Source organism: Rhineura floridana, chromosome 4 (assembly GCF_030035675.1).
Source record: "Rhineura floridana isolate rRhiFlo1 chromosome 4, rRhiFlo1.hap2, whole genome shotgun sequence".
Lineage (NCBI taxonomy): Eukaryota > Metazoa > Chordata > Lepidosauria > Squamata > Rhineuridae > Rhineura > Rhineura floridana.
The window spans coordinates 142,083,988-142,106,809 of NC_084483.1; the positions used below are offsets into that span (position 1 = coordinate 142,083,988).

The window sequence follows — 22,822 nt, forward strand, 5'->3', positions numbered from 1 at the left end:
TTTTCTAAGTATCGGAAGGATGGACGAGAACACTGTCTGGGCCCCAAAGTCCTTGAGTTTCCTTCCCAGATCTTCAAAGTCTGATGTGATTTCTTCATAGCTCCGCTTGGCAGTATCATTCTTTCCTACATGGATGAGAAGGGATATCTATCATTGGGCTTTATGAGCGATGGCAACCCTTCAGTCACATCTCTAATCCATCATCCAGGGAGGCAGCATACCTGGTGAGTCCATGGATCTTTTTGGCATACTTGGGTGTCAATCCCATGCAGTAGGGAGTCTCCTACTACTACTGCTCTTCTCTTCTTCTTGTCATGGGACATGGTTTCATTGTCTCTGCTTGACTGAGCTTCAGCCTCTCGTTCACTGTTGTGTGGGGTCTCCTTTAATTCTTCCCCTGCATACTGTCCTCTAGTATCATCCTCAAGTGCCTGGAAGTGGTTCCACAGTTCTACCAGTGACAGATGTCTTCTCACTCTTCTGCTCCTGTCAACTTTTTCATGGGAGTTTCCTCCACTTCGTTGTTGCTCTCCACAACAGTCTCCTCTTCTGCTTCAGCATGCTGTTGGTCTTCCGACTCCTATACTTCTCTTTGCTGTTATTGTTCCAGTGTTCTATCTAAGAACATCTTTTCTTATACTCTTCAGTGTGGCCACCCGCCATTTGAAGCCCCTCACTTGTTCTTCCAACAGCGCCACCAGCTTGCACTTGTTGCAAGTGAACATCATGTTGTTCTCAGCCAAGAAAACAAATATCACACACACCTTGCAGGTCTTCACCACTGGATTGTCATTCCCATCCATAGTCTCTACTGCCTTTTCTTTCTTTCTTTCTTTCTTTCTTTCTTTCTTTCTTTCTTTCTTTCTTTCTTTCTTTCTTTCTTTCTTGTACTGGAATGTTCTGTGCTTTGTCCTTCAGAGTAAATAAGAGTCGCACTGGTGGTAGGCCGTAAAACAAAAACATGCCAAACTCCTGTTAGCTGTCCTAAACCAACCTTATCTCCTTTTTGGTAGCATTATACGTTTGGTAAATCAAGGGAATGCCATGAACTTGATATACTGTGATTTCAGCAAAGTATTTGAAAAAGTCTCCACAATATCCTTCTTGACAAAATGGTAAAATATGGGCTGAACAATACTACTGTTAGGTGGAGCCACAGCTACTTGAACAACAACATCCAGTGATTGCTCATTAATGGCTCTGCGTCAACCTGTAGAGAGATACCAAGTAGAGAGCCACAGACCTCTATCCTAGGCCCTGTGCTCTTCAACATTTTTAGACATAACTTCAATGAGGACATAGAGAGGATGCTTTATCAAATCTGCAGATAACACAAAGCTGGGAGGAATAGTCAACACCACAGAAGACAAAATCAAGAATGAAAACTACCTTGCCAGGCTAGGCACTTATTGAAAGCAAGAAGATAAAATTCAACAGAAAGAAATGTAAAGTGCTCTATTAAGGTTCAACAAATATAAAGCACAAGAATAGTATGAAGGAGACCTGTTTGACAGAAGTGTATGTGAAAAGGATCTAGATGTCTTAGTTGATCACAACCTGAACATGAGCCAGCAGTGTAATGTGGCTACTAAAAAAGCTAATTCAATCCTAGACACTAGTAACAGAAGCACAGAGTCAAGATAGCAAATTATAATAGTTCCACAGTATTCTGCTCTGCACAGGACACATCAGAATATTATGTCCTGTTCTGGGCAGCACATTTTAAGGAGCACGCTGACAAACTGGAATGTGTCCAGAGGAGGGTGAGGCATCTATAAACCAAGTCCTGTGAGAAACTGAAGGAAGACACAGGAATGTTTCGCCCTGGGAGTTGTTAGATTCTCCACTGATGGAAGTATTAATGCAGAAGTTGGATTGTCATCTGTCAGGGATATTAGTTGCATCTCACATTGCAAATCTTGTATTAAGCAGGGGTTGAACTAGATGACATCCAAGGTCTCTTCTAACTCTATAATTCATGATTTTATGAAATATCATGCACTGAACATATCTAGTTTGCCCAGAGAGAAATCCCTTCCTCTTTTGAACATTCTGGCAACTGCAGGAGGGTTTGGTGGGAGGCAGGGTCTTATCTCAACTGCAATGAGGTTTGGAAAAAGCAAGAGAGTCTCCAGCTGTTTTTGATCTTCTCCTAGCTGCAGCACAAATGAGCCCTTGGGGAAAGGTATATGTGCTGATGGGCATTCTCCTTGTCAGAAGGCTAACACTTTCTCCTGGTGACTGGATTTGTGAGTGTCTAAATGTACATAGAGGCATGTACACATGAACGTATACTAACAGAATGGAATCCAACCCAAAGTCATCAGTAGATACAAGTATTCATCTCACTGTCAACACACACAAGCTCTGTGCCTGAAAACTCCATGCATTTGTCAGCTAGGATTTTTATATTTCCCTTCAGCTCCTTGTGGGATTATCACCTAAAAATATAATGCTGGCTCCACATAGCAATTCTCAGCTAAACAAAACCATACAAAAAAGTATTTGATGAATTTGCCCTTGTTGAGCAGTATGTTCCCACAGTACTTTATTTATTCATACACACACCTACCCATCTGTTCATCTATCCCCACCAAGAGAAATCTAATTTGGTAATGCAAACTGACTGGTACATACAATAAACTATGCCCATACAAACCATTAAAAAAAAAAATCTCCTGCCCTTAAAAATCTCATGAAACCACAACAGAAGGTACACCATGTAAACAGGAATGACAAGCTGCACACGAATATTAAAGAACATCAAGAATAACACAAAACGTTATTAATAAGGTGAAAAATAATAATACAGCAGCACTGGTAGTGCATCCATACTCCAATGAAAGATCAGTCTGAAATTGTTTAAAAAGCAGCACAAAACTGCTGAAGGTATGCATGTTGCCAATCCAATATCATCATTTAAAATTAAAGCTGTGCTTTTAGTTTTCAAGTCGAATTAACTGCATCAAGCCACCAGGATTATCACATGAATATTCTTTTCTGGCTTATCTTGCAGATTCTAGTTTTTCTCAGTGTCAATTTTGCTAAATACACTCTACAGTAACTTTAATTCTTTAAAAAAATTAAGATGTGTTTGCCTTGTTTCATATATAAGAAATGAAAGTCATAAAAATACCCACACATGTAAACTAATTTTCCTAGTAGTATTATCAACATAAATATATCACAAAAGTCAAGATGAAATATTCATATTTGAAAAGTAAAATGGAAGATGGGGGACTAGTAATCCATCGAGTAAAACACAGGGGGAAACACTTTGTGACAACTTAATCAAGTACAACTCTGGAACAGTTAACATAACAGTAGTTTTGCTTTAGAGTATTATTTTGTATCCAAGTTCCTGCTGTGTTAAATATAAGCTAAATTATTATTTTGCTTACATTTACGCCCTTCTGGGTTTCAAAAACACACTCACTGTAATTCTTATTACAATTAAGGAAGAGGTCTCTAATTGTATTCACTGTACTGGAGAAAACTAAGTAATTCACATCATTTACATAATGGTCAAGCTATTTAAAGCTCCTGCAAACCAATATGTAAAATAAGATTAAACTAATTCATGTTGTATCAGATAAATCTTATTTCTTCTTTTTTAAAAACATATTTTTTAAAAAATTAAACATACGAAGTCCAACTTGGCTACAGTTGTGGAAATGGATATATATAGTATTTATTGAGTATATAAAGTTTGGAGAGGTTTGGCAGCAGAGTGTGGGGTAGGTCCCTAACAAAAATATATTCTTGTAGCGTGCAACACCTACCAGTGTGACTCTCCTGTTAATCTTTGACAGGTCAAAGCAGAGGCCATCCCAATATAAGTAGAAGAAAAAGAAACAAAAATAGAGACTATGGATGGAAAGGACACTCCAGTGATGGTGACCTGAAAGGTGTGTGTGATGTCTGTTTTCTTGCCGGAGAACATACAAGTGCAACAAGTGCAAGCTGGTGGCACTGTTGAAAGAAAAAGTGAGAGGCTTGGAGAACCGGGTGGCCACATTCAAGAATATAAGAGAAGACTTCGTAGACAGAATGCTGCAACAACAAACACAAAGAGAGGCACAGGAGGTGGAAGAACAACAGCATATTGAAGCAGAAGAGGAAAGAGTTGAGGAGAGGAACAATGAAGTGGAGGAAGCTCCTTGGAAAGGGTGACAGGAGCAGAAGAGCTAGAACACACCCGGCACCAGTGGAACTATGGAACCACTTTCAGGAACTTGAGGAGGACAACCTGCAAAGGAAGAATTACAGGAAACCCCGCAGGACAGTGAATGAGAGTCTGAAGCTCAGTCAAGCAAAGGCAATGAAACCACACCCCACAACAAGAGAAGAGCAGCAGTAGTGGGAGACTCCCTACTGCATGGAATTGAAACCCAAGTATGCCGAGAAGACCCATGGATTCACCAGATATGCTGTCCCCCTGGAGGACATATTAGAGATGTGACTGAAGGGTTCCCATGACTCATAAAGCCCACTAAGTCATATCTCTTTCTTCTCCTCCATGTGGGAACAAATGATACTGCCAAGCAGAGCTAAGAAGAAACCACATTATACTTTGAAGCTCTGGGAAGGAAACTCAAGGACTTGGGGCCCAGACAGTTTTCTCATCCATCCAGTACTTAAAAGAGAAGTAGAAAGGGGAAAAAACTACTCTGGGTGAATGACTGGCTATGAAAATGGTGCTGACATGAGAGATCTGGATTCTGGGATGACAGGTTTGACATTAGAGAACAGCTCTAACGGGGCCCAACAATAGTCTTCATAAAAATGTAGGAAGGAAGCCAGGCTGTAAATCATATGGTCTTCAATGTCTGTATGCTACTGCCCAGAGTATGGGAAACAAACACGACGAACTCAAACACTTAATACAGGAAGCTAAATACAATGTAATAAGTATAACTGAAATTTGGCAGAATGACTCCCATGACTGGAATATGCAACTGAAGGGTATAACTTGTTCAAAAACACAGACGGAATAGAAAGGGAGGTAGAGTTGCACTATATGTTAAATATATATATCCCTCCACAGAAATATAGGGCTTTAAGAAGTTTGCAGATAAACTGGAACAGGTTCAGAGGTGGGCAACAAGGATGATCAGGGTACTGGAAACAAAGTCCTATGAGAAGAGACTGAAAGAACTGGGCATGTTTAGCCTTGAGAAGACAAGGCTGAGGGAAGATACAATAGCATATTGCTATGGAACTTTGCTTATTATTCTGACTTTATTAAAATCAGCTTCCTGAAGGCCAAGGTATGTGTATGGCTACTCTCAGCTTTTGCTTGCTTTAAAATAGAGAACTCTAGTATAACATTGTCACTTTTCCCCAGAGTTCCCATAACTGCCACTTCATTCACTGTCATCTCTGTTGGTTAGAATCAAGTCAAGGACAGCTGATCCTCTAGTTTCTTCCTCCACTCTCAGTAGGAGAAAGTTATTTCCAACACAAGTCAGGAATTTCTTGGATTGGCCACATTTGGCAGAATTTATTTCCCAACAGATATTGGGGTAATTCAAGTCCCCTATTACTACTACATCATGCCTCCTTGAAACATTGGCAATTTGCTTTTCAAAAGTTTCATCCTTGTCTTCTCCTTGATTGGGTGGTTGGTAAAAGATCCAAACCACTATGTTCCTTTTATTCCTTGCCCCATTTACTTTAATGTAGATACTCTTGGTGGGGCTACCAACCTCATCCTCCAAGTTTCAGTTATAAGTCGTGTTTACTCTCATATATTAAGAGTTCACGTTTGTCCTGTTTGTTTCCCATACTCTGGGCATTAGTATATAGACATCAAAGACCATGTGATTTACAGTCTGTCTTCCATCCTACATTTTTGTCATGTAGAGCAGTTCTCTCAGTTCCTGTTACTGTGCACAAGCCTTTGTGAGTTATTACTGCCGAGTTTATGTCTCCCTCCCCCTTCAGTTTAAGGATCTCCTGATGAATTCCTCCAAGCTGTGGCCAAGCACATTCTTCCAAGTCCTTGTAAGGTCCAACCCATCACTTGCCAGCAGCCCATCTTCTAAGAAGTGTAGCCCGTGGTCCCAGAATCCAAATCTATCACGTCGGCACCATCATAATAGCCAATCATTCACCCAGAGTATTTTTCCCCTTTCTACTTCTCTTCTAAGTAGCGGAAAGATGGATGCGAAAGCTGTCTGGGCCCCAAAGTCCTTGAGTTTCCTTCCCAGATCTTCAAAGTCTGATGTGATTTCTTCATAGTTCCGCTTGGCAGTATCATTCATTCCCACATGGATGAAAAGTAAGGGATCTGTCTCAATCAGCTTTATGAGTGATGGGAACCCTTCAGTCACATCTCCAATCCATCCTCTAGGGAGACAGCATATCTTGCGAATCCATGGGTCTTCTCGGCATACTTGGGTTTCAATTCCACGCAGTAGGGAGTCTCCCTCCACTACTACTATTACTCATCTCTTCTTGTTGTGGGGCATGGTTTCATTGCCTCTGCTAGACTGCACTTCAGCCTCTTGCTCACTTTTGCATGGGGTCTCCTGTGTTCTGACCTTTATTTTACTAGGTCATGCAGAACCTGAGGAAAGCTGTACTCAAGCTCCAACATCCATGTATCAAGAAAATACACATATATTTTGTAAATTAGGAATGGTGTACACATGTAAAAAATTACAATTTTAATTTTTATAATATCTGTGCCAGGAGATTGGAAGATTACTTTTAAAAAGTAATAAATTACAGTTACAGTAGCATGACCCAAAAAAGTAGTAATTACCATTACAATTACAATTGCTCTGAAAGTAGCTGATCACTTTTACTCAAAAGTAATTACTACAACTACATTTCAGTTACTTTTGTTTTACATCAAAAGAGGAAACTTCACAAAAATGAGGGGATTGGTAAAAAGAAAGCTGAAAAACAAAGTCCAGAGGGTCACATCACTCCAAAAAGGTTGGAAGTTGTTTAAATACACTGTATTAGAAGCTCAACTGGAGTGCATACCGCAGATCAGAAAAGGTACCACCAGGGCCAAGAAGATGCCAGCATGGTTAACAAGCAAAGTCAAGGAAGCTCTTAGAGGCAAAAAGCCTTCCTTCAGAAAATGGAAGTCTTGTCCGAATGAGGAAAATAAAAAAGAACACAAACTCTGGCAAAAGAAATGCAAGAAGACAATAAGGGATGCTAAAAAAGATTTGAGGAGCACATTGCTAAGAACATAAAAACCAACAACAAAACATTCTATAAATACATTCAGAGCAGGAGACCATCCAGGGAGGCGACTGGACCCTTGGATGATAAAGGAGTCAAAGGTGTACTAAAGAACGATAAGGAGATTGCAGAGAAGCTAAATGAATTCTTTGCATCTGTCTTCACAGTGGAAGATATAGGGCAGATCCCTGAACCTGAACTAACATTTGCAGGAAGGGATTCTGAGGAACTGAGACAAATAGTGGTAACGAGAGAGGAAGTTCTAGGCTTAATGGACAATATAAAAACTGAGAAATCACCAGGCCCGGATGGCATCCACCCGAGAGTTCTCAAAGAACTCAAAGGTGAAATTGCTGATCTGCTAACTAAAATATGTAAGTTGTCCCTCGGGTCCTCCTCCGTGCCTGAGGACTGGAAAGTGGCAAATGTAACACCAATCTTCAAAAAGGGATCCAGAGGGGATTCCGGAAATTACAGGCCAGTTAGCTTAACTTCTGTCCCTGGAAAACTGGTAGAAAGTATTGTTAAAGCTAGATTAACTAAGCACATAGAAGAACAAGCCTTGCTGAAGCAGAGCCAGCATGGCTTCTGCAAGGGAAAGTCCTGTCTCAGTAACCTATTAGAATTCTTTGAGAGTGTCAACAAGCATATAGATAGAGGTGATCCAGTGGACATAGTGTACTTAGACTTTCAAAAAGCATTTGACAAGGTACCTCACCAAAGACTTCTGAGGAAGCTTAGAAGTCATGGAATAAGAGGAGAGGTCCTCTTGTGGATAAGGAATTGGTTAAGAAGCAGAAAGCAGAGAGTAGGAATAAACGGACAGTTCTCCCAATGGAGGGCTGTAGAAAGCGGAGTCCCTCAAGGATCGGTATTGGGACCTGTACTTTTCAACTTGTTCATTAATGACCTAGAATTAGGAGTGAGCAGTGAAGTGGCCAAGTTTGGTGACGACACTAAATTGTTCAGGGTTGTTAAAACAAAAAGGGATTGGGAAGAGCTCCAAAAAGACCTCTCCAAACTGAGTGAATGGGTGGAAAAATGGCAAATGCAATTCAATATAAACAAGTGTCAAATTATGCATATTGGAGCAAAAAAACTTAATTTCACATATACGCTCATGGGGTCTGAACTGGCGGTGACTGACCAGGAGAGAGACCTTGGGGTTGTACTGGACAGCACGATGAAAATGTCGACCCAGTGTGCGGCAGCTGTGAAAAAGGCAAATTCCATGCTAGGGATAATTAAGAAAGGTATTGAAAATAAAACAGCCGATATCATAATGCCGTTGTATAAATCTATGGTGCGGCCGCATTTGGAATACTGTGTACAGTTCTGGTTGCCTCATCTCAAAAAGGATATTATAGAGTTGGAAAAGGTTCAGAAGAGGGCAACCAGAATGATCAAGGGGATGGAGCGACTCCCTTACGAGGAAAGGTTGCAACATTTGGGGCTTTTTAGTTTAGAGAAAAGGCGGGTCAGAGGAGACATGATAGAAGTGTATAAGATTATGCATGGCATTGAGAAAGTGGATAGAGAAAAGTTCTTCTCCCTCTCTCATAATGCTAGAACTCGTGGACATTCTTTTTTTTTTTTTTTTTTTTCAATAATTTTTATTCAGATTTTCATAAAACATACAAGACGAAATCATAAAACATTCAAAGACAAAAAACAAAATCAAAAATAGTTAAACAAAAAAAAAAAAGGAAAAAAAAACAAAAATAAAAAATAAAGAGTAAAATATTGACTTCCCATTTGTCAAAGATCAAATCAGTTATAAGTCTATAATATATAACAATCCTGTCTCTTAAGTCATATTATAAAATCACTTTCCTCCAGTAGTTATCTTACTTAATCATCAAATCTCATAAACATTACTTTATTCTTTCCACAAAAAGTCAAAGAGAGGTTTCAATTCTTTAAGAAATATATCTATCAATTTTTTTTTCCAGATAAGCATATCGATTAATCCATCTCATTACTAATTATGATAATCTTATTGTCATAACCATAGTCAAAATAAACATTTCAATTAATCCATCACATCAGAATCTGTTAGGTTCAGTAATTTCAGTAGCCATTGTTCTATTATCCCTATTAGTTCCATTTTCCATCTTCCATCTTCAGTAGTCTTGTTAAGTCCAGTAATTTCAATATCCAATCTTCCATTATCAGTATTCCATAATAATCTTGCTGTCAAAGCCATAGTCATATAGTAAGAGTCTGATGGGAATTACCTCTATCCCAAATATTTTCTTGCCATCCATTCTGAATAGGTTGCTGAAATACTGCTGTAAAATCATATCTCTGTTCTTTTTTTCAAAATACACTGGGTCATCTCTTAAAAGTTTTTCCATTGTCACATGGCTGCAGTTAATTCCATAGATTTTCTCTATATTGGGCTCCATCACATCATTCCAGTCCAGAAGATTATCCATGCCATTGATAACTTTATCTCTAGAATCTTCATTAATTTCTTCAGAGATAACATTGAGTTCCAAACAATAGATTTTATTTCTAAAGTCCATAGACTCCAAATCTTGTTCCTGTTCCACGTTTGTTCCAATCTCCGGGATCTCCTCTCTCACAGGGACCCCTGTTCCAGTCTCCAGGGTCTCCTCTCTCACAGGGACCCCTGTTCCAGTCTCCAGGGTCTCCTCTCTCACAAGGACCCCTATGTCTTTAATCTCCTGTGTCTCCAAACAATAGATTTTGTTTCTAAAGTCCATAGACTCCAAATCTTTTTCCTGTTCCACGTTTGTTCCAATCTCCGGGGTCTCCTCTCTCACAGGGACCCCTTCCAGGGTCACCTCTCTCACAGGGACCCCTATATCTTTAATCTCCTGCTTCATTTTACTCAATTCAATTTTCAGCTCCTTACAACCCTGTCGCAGGTTTTGTTTCGTTATCTCAATCTCATCCATTATTTTCTGAAACATAGTTATTTCCAGATTCTCAGCCACTTTCTTAATTGCCATTTTAAAAGAAAAATATAGGAAAACCACTTCTTATTTCAGCAACAATTGGGTTAATACTCCAAACTTGGTGACATCACAGTATAAACAGAGCAGACAGCCTTATCTCTCCATGCTTAAGTAAACAAAATGCAGTTCCCAGGATCGAAACAATTAATGGCGGTCGTCAGGAAACAGATTCGTCAAAATAAAATAGACCAAAAAGAGAGTAGTCTCAGACAATATAATATTCTTCAAAATAAAAATCTGGAATAGAAATCCCTCTTCTGTGTATATCTTTAGAATGCAAATCCAGGACAGCTTTTTGCAACAAAAACAGAGATAAGCTATTAATTAGTGAGTAACAGAGAGAAGTTATGGCTCCCCAGTGAGATGTCAAAAACCGATCAATCTGGCAAATCTCTTTTAAACAGCAACAATTTAAGTCAAGTAAAAGAAAAATATAGAAAGAAGGGTGCTTGCCTGTTAGTGCGTTCTCTCTTAGAAGATAAGATGAACGTTCGCTTTATCAGATAGAGCTTGTTGTTGAAAATCCGTCCCACCTTCGTCGGCTGGACCTCGTCCCATAAATTAATGAGATCTGGTCGTCCCAACAAAAATAGGCTTTGAGGTTAATCTCTTCGTTTCTCCCTACCCGGGAGAAGTTTAATCAGTCAAAAAAAAAAAAAACCTGACTGATATATCTGAATAAGCTTCTTTTGAGGCAGGAGCCCGTCTCAAAAGCAGGCACAGGCTAAGTCACCCTTCCCGGAAGTCCCAGAACTCGTGGACATTCAAAGAAGCTGCATGTTGGAAGATTCAGGACAGACAAAAGGAAGTACTTCTTTACTCAGCGCATAGTTAAACTATGGAATTTGCTCCCACAAGATGCCGTAATGCCACCAGCTTGGATGGCTTTAAAAGAAGATTAGACAAATTCATAGAGGACAGGGCTATCAATGGCTACTAGCCATGATGGCTGTGCTGTGCCACCCTAGTCAGAGGCAGCATGCTTCTGAAAACCAGTTGCCGGAAGCCTCAGGAGGGGAGAGTGTTCTTGCACTCGGGTCCTGCTTGCGGGCTTCCCCCAGGCACCTGGTTGCCCACTGTGAGAACAGGATGCTGGACTAGAAGGGCCACTGGCCTGATCCAGCAGGCTCTTCTTATGTTCTTATGTTCTTAATAAAAATGCCTACAAGTTGCTGGCCTTGGCTGCTGCACACCTAAGTAGCCTAAAACAACATTAAAAATAAGCACACACACAGAGGTTAGTAGAATATTTTTTTTATTTGTAAGATTAACAGAATGGCATAACAGAATCTCACATCCCCCACCCCGCCCCCAGCAATGATGATACTCCAACACACATATAATTCACTTGAAATAAATTTTTACACTTGAAATGCTGCTTTTACAATACATTTCTGTTATGTCTCAAAAGAACAGAATGCTCAAAAAGCACATCAGACAAGGAATGTCTTTTTACAAATTACGTTGCCACCAATACTGAACAGGCATTCTACTGCGGCGGTTGAAGGCATTCCTGTGCAAAACAACCCACAGCACCCTTTCAACTAAAGCACATTTTGATCAATATGGCAATCCCCTATCATCAAAGAAAAATGCAAACTTTAGTACTTTACTAGTTGCCTTTGTAATTTTTTTGTCGACAGTATAATTTAGAGGTACAGTAGGGCCCCGCTTTACAGCGATTCGCTTTACAGTGATTCGCTAATACAGCAGTCTCAATTAGACGCAATTAGACTAAAACCCCACTCATAAGGCGCTTGTTCCGCTTTTATGGCGGTTTTCGGGCATCGAGCGCCATTCTATTCAAAGAGTTCCGCTTTACAGAGGGGATCCAGAACGTAACCCGCCATATGAGTGGGGCCCTACTGTAACTTAATGCTGTACGTACTTACCAGGAAGTAAGTCCCACTGAACTCATTGGGTAGACATGTACGCACAATTGAACTGTCAGAAGCAGAACTTAAGAGACATAACATAGTTAAATAGAAAATGCACATATCAAAAGTAAATCCACCAGCATAAATGTTATCCCTTCTCCTGCAATTAAAAATGTGGTCCCGCCCAGCATATAGTGAAACTATGGATTTACTACCACAAGAAGCAGTGATGGGCACCAACTTGGATAGCTTTAAAAGAGGATTAGACAAATTCATGGAGGATAACGCTATCAGCGACACCTTGCAATGATGGCTATGTTCTACTTCCACTGTCAGCGACAGTATGCTTCTGAATATCAGTTGCTGGAAATACAAGTGAGGAGAGTGTTGCTCGTGCACTCAGGTCCTGCTTATGGGCTTCCCTTTAGGGCATCTGATTGGCCACCGTGAGAACAGGATGCTAGGCTAGATGGACCACTGGTTGGATCCAGCAGGTTCTTCTTACGTTCTTCTATGTATGTTAACAAACAATGAAAGTTACTTGTGGGGCCTAACATATCAGGGATAGCCAATATGGTGCCCTCCAGATGTTGTAGGACTACAATTTCCATCATCCCTGATATTGGTTATGTTGTCATGACACTGAAGTTGGTTCCTAGTTCCCAGTTCCTTATTTGCTTGAAAGTTAAAAACACTAAAAAGAAGAAAAGTTCACAGCTACAGCAACTCCAAGCCAAAGTTAACATGTCTCTGAACCCCAAAATATATGTCGGGGTACCTCATATCATATATCGCTGTGATCTGTGGACTCTCGCCATCAAGAATAACAACAAATTTATTCAATCAAGATTATCAGGCTTCTGAAATGCTCATAAATGTATAATGTTGTCATAAAATCATACAAAATAAGTAACTGACAGTGCCCACCCCACAATCGGCTTTGGACTGGGATAAATCATACACCCCAGGAAAGGGGAGGGTGTCCTCTATGAGATGCCAGTGCTTCCCACCTGGCCCAGAGCTTTTGCTGGGTGCAGGGCAGGGATAACGGCATCTATGCACAACTAAAACGGACAAAAAGATGCAGTAAAAAATAAGAAACTGGGTGTGCCCACCCCACAATCTGCTCTGGGCCAGGACAAATCATACACCCAAGGAAAGGGGAGGATATCTTCTACAAGATGCCAATGCTTCCCACCTGGCCCAGAGTTTCTGTTGGATTCAGGGCATGTATAAGGGCATCTATGCACAACCAAAAGAGACAAAAAGCAAAGAAAAGAATAAATATCCAGGGGGGTTCACCACAAAATCTTCTCTGGGCCAAGACAAATCAGAAAATGATAGGGTGTCCTCTATGCATACGGCCAGTGCTTATGATCTATATGGATTTTTTAAATTTTTGTATTGGTCTTCCCTGTTACATACTTTGTTATAGCTCAATTGTTATTATTTTTAAAAGCCATTGATGTTGGTGACAGAAGAACTTGTGGCAGGGTCAACAAACAATGATTCCTTGAAGATGTAATTTCATAGATGACACTCTAAAATATGCATGGCTGGCATCTCATAAAACACACTCTCCCAGATGCATGGAAGTATATGTGGTGCCCAAAATCATCTTTAAAATGGGCAAACCAGTTTCTTATTTTCTTTCCTCTACATATTTGCTATTTTTCTAATACATATATGCCCTTGTCTGTACCATACATACAAAAGCAGCTCTGAACTGGGTGGGAACCCTCTCCTGCATGCATGGATGTAAGACTTATAGTGCCCAAAGCGTGTTTTGGGGTGGGACCCCAAAGTTCCTTATATATGTTCTACATTGCTTGTTGTGGATAGATGCACATATCCGTTTTGTGTGTCCACAAAAAAATCCATTCCAGGCAGAGCAGTGGCATCCCATTGAGGACACTCTCCCCTTTGCTCAGATGAATGATGTTTCATGGACTACAGCAGATTTTGGAGTGGTCACCCCAAATCACATATTTTTCTCTACTTACTCTTCATTATTTTAGTTCTGCAGAGATGACCTTATAAGTCCCCTGCGCCCAGCAGAAACTATGGCTCAGGTGGGAAGTACTGGCATCTTGTAGAGGTCACCCTCCCCCTTCCTGGGATATATGATTTGTCCTGGCAGGAGGGGTATAGTTGTCCAGGGGCTCAGGGAGTCCTAGACCTCTTATTTTTGGGGGGAGCAGGGTCCCTATGTCTCCAGCACCATATGAGCTGAAAGGGGAGTGTGTTAGCCACTAAGAAGTCTTCTAATATGCTTCCTTGTCCTTTCAGAGTGAAAGAAGGTGAGTCACCCACTGAGAAGACTCTTTTCAGTAGCTAATACTCTCCCCTTTCATACTGATCGTCTCCTAGGACATTAGTTGTTGTGGGAGAAGGCATTAACAAGGACCTCATTCTCAACCCAGAAGCAAAATAAGGGGGGAGCGGGGTCTGGCTATGGCTGAGACTATCATGAAGGGACCCTGCACTTCTGAATTTGCCACTACACTACTGCCTGGCACAGTGCAGATTTTTAGGTGGGCACCCCCAGATTCTTATTGTTTTCTGCATATTTTTGTCGCTTTGGGTTGTGCATAGATGCCCTTATCCCTGCCCTGCACCCAGCAAAAGCTCTGGGCCAGGAGGGACACATTGGCATATTGTAGAGGACACCTTACCCTTCCCTGGGGTGTATGAGTTGTCCCAGCCCAGAACAGATTGTGGGGTTGGCACACCCAGTTACTTCTTTATGATTTTATGACATCATTATGCATTTATGAGCATTTCAGAAACCTAATAATTTTGATGCAATAAATTTGTTGCTATTCTTTTTTTTTTTTTTACAATAATTTTTATTCGAATTTTCATAAAACATAGAAAACAAAATCATAAAACATTCAAAGACAAAAAACAAAACAAAACAAAAATGATTAAACAAAAAAAAATAAAATGTTGACTTCCCATTTGTCACATATCAAATCAGTTATAGGTCTACAATATATAACAATCCTGTCTCTTAAATCATATTATAAAATCACTTTCCTCCAGTAGTTATCTTAATTAATCATCAAATCTCATAAACATTACTTTATTCTTTCCACAAAAAGTCAAAGAGAGGTTTCAATTAAGAAATATATCTATCAATTTTTCTCCAAATAAACATGTCAATTAATCCATCTCGTTAATAATTATAATAATCTTATTGTCATAATCATAGTCCAAATAAACATTTCGATTAATCCAACTCATCAGAATCTGTTAGGTCCAATAATTTCAATAGCCATTATTCCATTATCCCTATTAGTTCCATCTTCCATCTTCAATAGTCCTGTTAAGTCCAGTAATTTCAGTGTCCAATCTTCCATTATCAGTATTCCATAATAATCTTGCTGTTGTAGCCATAGTCATATAATAAGAGTCTAATGGGAATTTCCTCAATCCCAAATATTTTCTTGCCATCCATTCTGAATAAGTTGCTGAAACATTGTTGTAAATTCATATCTGTGTTCTTCTTTTTTAGAAAATGCACTGGCTCATCTCTTAAGAGTTTTTCCATTGTCACATGACTGCAGTTAATTCCATAGATTTTCTCTATATCAAGCTCCATCACATCATTCCAGTCCAGAAGATTATCCAAGCCATTGATAACTTTATCTCTAATATCTTCATTAATTTCTTCAGAGATAACGTTAAATTCCAAACAGTAGATTTTATTTCTAAAATCCATAAACTCCAGATCTTTTTCCAATTCCACATTTGTTCCAATCTCCAGGGCTTGTATCTTCCCTTTATTTTTTCTTTTCTCATCTCTGATCTCATTCTCCTCTCTCACAGGGTCCCCTATTTCTTTAAACTCCTGCGTCATTTTGCTCAGTTCCATTTTCAGCTCCTTACTACCCTGTCGCAGGGTTTGTTTCGTTATCTCAATCTCATCCATTATTTTCTGAAACATAATTACTTCCAGATTCTCAGCCACTTTCTTGATTGCCATTTTTAAAACCACGAAAACAAAGCAAAACAAAAATAAAGAAGAACCACTTCTTATTTCAGCAACAATTGGGTTAATATTCCAGGCTTGATGACATCACAGTATAAACAGAGCAACCTGCCTTATCTCTCTATGTTCAAGAATGCAAAATAAATTTAGTTCCCAGCATCAAAACAGTTAGTGGCGTTGTGAAGAAGCAGATTCGTCAAAATAAAATAGACCAAAAAGAGAATAGTCCCAGACAATATAATATTCCTCGGAATAGAAATCAGGAATAGAAATCCCTCTTCTGTTTATTATCTTTAGAATGCACTTCCAGGACAGCTTTTTGCGACAGAAACAGAGATAAGCTGTTAATTTCGTGAATAACAGAGAAGAGTTATAGCTCACCCAGAAGTTGTCCAAAGCCGATCAATCTGACAAGTCTCCTTTTGCTGCAACAATTTAAACCAAGTAAAAAAAATAATAGAAAGAAGGGTGCTTGCCTGTTAGTCCGTTCTCTCTTTCAAGAAAAGATAAAATTTGTTGCTATTCTTGATGGGGAGAGTCTCCAGATCACAGAGATATATGATACGGGTTCCCCAACATATATTTTGGGGTTCAGAGACATGTTAACTTTGGCTTGGAGTTGCTGTAGCTGTGAACTTTTCTTCTTTTATTAGTGTTTTTAACTTTCAAGCAAATAAGGAACTGGGAACTAGGAACCAACTTCAGTGTCGTTATGTTATCTGAGACTGATAGGAGTTGTAGCCCAACAGCATCTGGAGGGCACTATGTTGAAGACCCAACTCCCTTCCCACCTACGCATCTGTTTCAAATAGATCCAGAAAAGTATGCCTCTTAAATTCTATGTCTGACAGTGCGTTCCTTTCAGAGGTAAAAATTTATCTGCAATCCTATATACTTACCCATTTAACTCAATGAGGTTTAATTTGGAGTAGACATATATAGGGCTGGACTGTACCAGAATACATTTCAGGGGCTATATTTTATTAATGCTATACCAACTACAACTATCAACTGCTGCCTATGTACATATATTGTCTCAGCCTAAGATACCTCACAGGGTTGTTGCAAAGATAAGTGGGGGGAGGGAATGGCAATGGTTATAGCATTCACAAATCAAAAATAAATCTGGGGAGGGGGGCACACACAAGTAATAAGATGTCTGACAGATAGAATGTTAACAGGTGAAGCTTTCCCCATAATTGTATTTCCATACAAAAAAGGCTTACTCCATCTAATTTCTACCTGCCCCACAGCTGTCCATAAGAGCCTGATCTCCTGCAATGCCACCCCTAAACCATGCAAAGAACTCGTAAAAGAAAGAAAAAACAGCCACAGAATCTGGGCAATTTTTTTTAAAAAAGAACATCTGTAACAGTAAGAAATATGACATTCTCAGGCAAAAAGAAGTTATGAGACAGTAGACATAAAAACCCACACACAAAGCCTTGACAAAGAACAACAAAAATACTCTAAGCATGAGCATTTTCACATTTTAAATTTTTACTCATTGTTGTTTTTGCTTATTTATTGCCTTGGGCCAGTCCTAACTCTCAGCCTAACCTACCTCACAGGGCTGTTGTGAAGATACAGAAGGCAGAATTAAAATGGGGAAAAGGGAACTAAGGCTGCAATCCAATACATGTCTACTCAGAAGTAAGCTCTATTGGGTTCAATGGGACTTACTCCAAGGTAAGTGTGTACTCAATACACACTTGCCTGGGAGTAAGTCCCATTAAACCCAATGGGACTTACTTCTGAGTAGACAAGTACTGGATTGCAGGTTAGTCCTTGTATTACATGCATCAAATTTTACTTGCTTTAACCAGATTGGTGCATCTTTGTACTATAAAGGGTCATATTTTTTCTCTCCCTACCCTCGCTAATTGGTACAGCTTCAACCAATCCTTATGTTGCCTAATTAGTGCAATCCTATACCAAATTTGATTTACCTGGGAGTAAGCTCCATTAAGCAGAAAGAGACTTACTTCTGTGTAGACTTGTATATATTGTACTGTAAGTGAGCTACACAATCATGTTTAACAAGTGCCTGTTTGGAATTCTTTGCATTTTCCATGGAGAGGATTTGCACAAAAGGAAGGGCAGGAAAGAAAAATAGAAGCAGCACTCTTTTGGACCCTGGCTGCTTGCTGCTGCAACTTCTGCCTGCCCCTCGCTCACCCTGAAGCCCTGCTTTTGGCTCTCCTCGCGTCCGCTGGTAAGAGAGGGAGCACCGCTGGAGCTTTGCGCATGCGCGCATGCACGCACACACACACACATCGTCGTCTTTCACCTCCACAGCCAGTTCGTGTCCATTTTTCTGCTGCCTCCTTGCCCTCTGTCTCTTTTCTCCCTCCACTCCTGTCCATTTTTAACCAACTGTTTTCTCCACCTCGTCTCATCCTCCACCTCCTCCCTCGTCACCTCCTCAGCACCCATACAGCACGAGGGAAGAAGCCCAATTTGAAAGACATGATTTTTATCCACAAATCAGAGGAGCAGAAGACTTCCCCTGCTTCCCCCCAAGTAACGCCCAAAAGTAATGCTAGAAACATTAACGTTACAGCTCAAAAGCAATGAAGTTACTACTCATTCTATTACCAGCAAAATGTAACGAAGTTACCCAGTCGTTACTCAAAAAAGTAAAAAATTACAAGTAACTCATTATTTGTAACGAGTTACTTCCAAGCTCTGTCTATGCCCAAGTATAAAATATCTACGGTTGTATTTAACGAAGTCCTATTCAGAGTAGAAACGCTGAAATTAATGAATCTAAGTTAGTCATGTCTATTAACTTCAACGGGTCTACTCTGAGTAGGACTAGCAGCAAGTACTAAGAAGACGTGTTTAGAAATGTAAAACAACTTAGGACAGCAGAACAGGAGACATTTTAGTGCATATGGATAATGGTAAAGGAAAAGTCCTTCTAATGAAAAAAAATCCAAGAAATATGCACCTAATTTAAATGTGGAGTTAATACACTCTAATCCAACATATTCTGTATATGTAGTGACCAACACCAAGCAGACTCCAACATGTTCAATGTACATATAAAGTAACAGAAACACTATTGCAAGCTATGTATTTTCTTAAGTTATTTCTAATATATAAAATCCTTTGAGTTCCATACTGTGCTTCCAAAAAAAGCAACAGCTGCTGAATAGCAAAGGTGAGATTTCTCTTCCCCCCCCCCATAAATCTGCATGAAATATTTTATCAATTTACCAAGCAGCCCCTACTTGGAGTAAAAACCAGGAAGATAAGATAGTTTCATTTCAAACTAAATTATGCCTTTGTAACCCAAGTATAAATACATAAATGACTTTACTAAGGACCTTCAGAACACAGAATACAGCACAATACGGGAAATAAAATAAATGAAAAGATATTAACTAATTTAAGACGAATAAACAAATAGCTTTTGAAATAAAACCTTAAAATTTAATTTAATTTAATTTATTGGATTTCTTAGTCGCCCATCTGGCTGGCCATCCAGCCACTCTGGGCAACGTACAAAAAGAATTCCCTAATCAAGAAATATTTATATTATAAAAACTGAATTTGCTTACCATGGCCCTCTGAGGGCAGTGTTACCTAAGATTAGACACAGAATTGTTTTTTTTACCCAGAATGGCAATTGTCAGTGCCTCAAAGAAAAGTTCTTTGTAACTTTTCTTATATGGATTCTTGTGCAATGTATTTGTAATTAATTTCAAATTGCAATTTGTAAAATTAAGTAAGTTGTCGTTCTTTTTAGAATCAATAGTATTCCAGATAAAGAAAAAACCAATCCAATGCTTTGGTTAAACAAAAGATATTCACTACTTGTTTCAAAAAAATTTAAACAATTACTTTATGCACTTTAAAAATTCAGAATTAAGAGTCCAACAACAAATTTCTGTATATAATATTTTTCTGTTTCACACATGAACTATAACCTATGTAGGGTAGCTGTAAGAATTAAATAAATTTAAAAGTTACTAGAGCTGAAGCTGAAATATTGTCCTAGGCTAGTAAGTATAAGCAGGAAAAATGCTAAAATAACTATTCAATTTGGCAAAACTGGTGAGTTTCAGTATTTCCTGAACTACATGCGAAAATTGCAACACACCTTTGGGCTTTCAAAATGATGCCCATAGCTATGGGAAACAAATTTAGGTAAAGCACTAGTTTTCAGAAATGCTGGGACACAAAGAAGCCAGTATCTTCCTCTCTTAAGGCAATAGCAATACCACTTTAAAATATAGTTATAGGGGGTAAACCCTCTTTTCCCAAAGTATTGTTCTTGAAGTCCATTAAATAAGGTTTGTACATTTGATAAATCCATTTGTTGGTATAAGTGCTACACTTCTTAAACTTAAGTTGCCAAAATCCTTTTTCCAAAGGAATGTCTAAACCTCACAAAACTGAATTCAGGAATAGTACCATCAAGTCTGATTTTCAATGAGACTAGTTTTTCACTGAAATCAAATGGTACTTACAGAGATCTCAATAGTGTACCACGATTGGGGAGAGATGAAATGGGCATGTCTGTACTTTCATCCCTCCAGCAAGACAAGAGAGGCACTAGTGCATTTCTGTATAGCTTCAACACAGAACTGTGTGTGCAACTGTGGTTCATGTTAGTCTTTTGAACACATAATGGGAGTGATCAGATTTCACCTTGCTGCATTGTGAAAATGTACTTAGGATTGCAGTGGCTATCTAGAATTGTGAATCACTAGCTATTAAAAATAAGACTTTCCCTTTAAGTTTGCCACAAAATTATACTTTATGCAATCCCAACTCCATTTATGAGGGAGTAAGTCCCACTGAAGTGATTTAAGAATTCTTCTGAGTAAACATGTGTAACCAAGATTACTAGGACTATTCTCCTACAGAAGAGAATAAAACATATATATTGTGCACTAACATTAAAATTAAGTCACTTTTCAAAAGTTTTATTTCTATTTTTAAAAGTAACTTTTACTATGCCAATCTAAATATACTAGATTTAAGATCAGACGATTAAACTTGTTTATTTGGAAATAAATCAAAGTATTGCATCTTAAGTCACAACAATTCTCCTACTTACTAACTGTTCATTAATTCTTTAGATTATCCTTACAAAAAGATGAAAAAGGATTATGAAATATATGATCAAAAAGGTACATTTCACTATCGAAATAAATAACTGGTGTTTAACATAGGAATCTGGAGGCCTATTTCCAATTTTAGACATTTATTGCAACTAAACTGCACTTACAAAATACTTGGAGGACAATCCAGGTTCCAACCACATCATCCCTTCCCTACTCCCACTCCCACGCAAACAAGAGTGCCCTATTACTAAGCCCTCTTGCCTTGTCAGCAGCCCTTCCAGTGCATGGAGAGGCTGGATCAAGACAAAGGTGTACAAGTACACTAGCTGTTAAACATAGGCATGCAGTATGCACATGCTTCCAGAATCCTTGACACAAATTGTCAAGAGCTCTAGAAACTGTGCTCTCTCACACCTACAAAAAGGAAATGATGCTAACTCCAAGAGATCCTTTCTCATCCTGACTTAATCATCTATGTAACAAACAATGAAAATGGAATTAATAACTCCCATATACTTTTTAAAAAACTAGATACCTACGCTAATAGACTATTAGCATTCCTATTGTTCTGTAAATTACAAGGCAAACTACTAAACATAATACTGAATAGTTTATTTCACCAAAAATAAACGTGTACTCTATTAAAATGGGATTATTTCTAATTCTACTGTAATATGTAAAATTGTAAAATATGTAAGATTTTATAAAGTACATTCTTTCCATCTCCGAAAAAATTGTGGACAATAAATTTCAGAATCTTAAACTGGTGTATTTGGGCTTGCCTGAATTATACCAGCTTGCTAAGCATAACATTAATCAGGATTCAGGGCTTTAGTTGTGTTTTAGCAAGCCATTTCAATTTATTTTCTCTCGTTGGTATTTAAAAATATTTCATGATAATCACATGTTAACGAACAGTATATGGATTAGAAGATTATATTCATTGCTTTTGCCTTTGACAAAAGTAAAGTCAATGAATATATATGTTCTTCAATTTGCAACCAATTCATATAAATTAGTCCCAAGTACTTATATCTGACCATACGAGTTAGACATATTTCAAAGCTCTGCACATATGGTCGAAGTGATCTACAGCCCTAATATTCATTAATTATTCATTATATCCTTCCACAGTGTTTGACCAACTCTGGCTTATAGGTGAAAAAAACCAAATGTTTTTCAGTGACTAGAGAAACAAAAGTTTTAACATGTTTAACTCTAGCAAGTCTGATGGGTTTCTTGCAACCTAATTGCACTGCCAAATAATCCCAGCTTCTACTTTTGTCCTGATACATTAATTATATGTTTAATCGCGACAACTTAGTGCTATAGGAAAAATGTTTTATCATTTCAGAGTATCAGTACAAAGATATACATAATTTCTTTAAATTGTAAAAATCAAATTTTAAAAATAAATAAATACAAGTGCTCATGCTTAAATATTAAAGCTACACAAAGCAAGTCACATACAGTACAAGCTTATACATGTCTATTCAGAAGAAAGTCCCATTTTAGTTCAATTGGAGCTTACTCCCAGACAAGTGGATACAGGACTGCAGCCATAATCGCATTTATTTTGACTATTTCAGAATACAAACTTTTGATTTTGAGAGTATTCTTCCACAGGCTACATTTGCAAAAGAAGTTGTTTAAATACATTTCTCTGTTATGCTTATGTACTTCTGA

The 22,822-nt window shown here is 38.6% G+C and overlaps 1 protein-coding gene across 9 annotated transcripts in view; it reads right to left on the reverse strand.

Annotated features, from left to right (window-relative positions):
• AKT3 (AKT serine/threonine kinase 3) overlaps positions 1-22,822 on the reverse strand; it is a 289,204-nt gene that overhangs the window by 143,578 nt on the left and 122,804 nt on the right. The window lies entirely within an intron of this gene.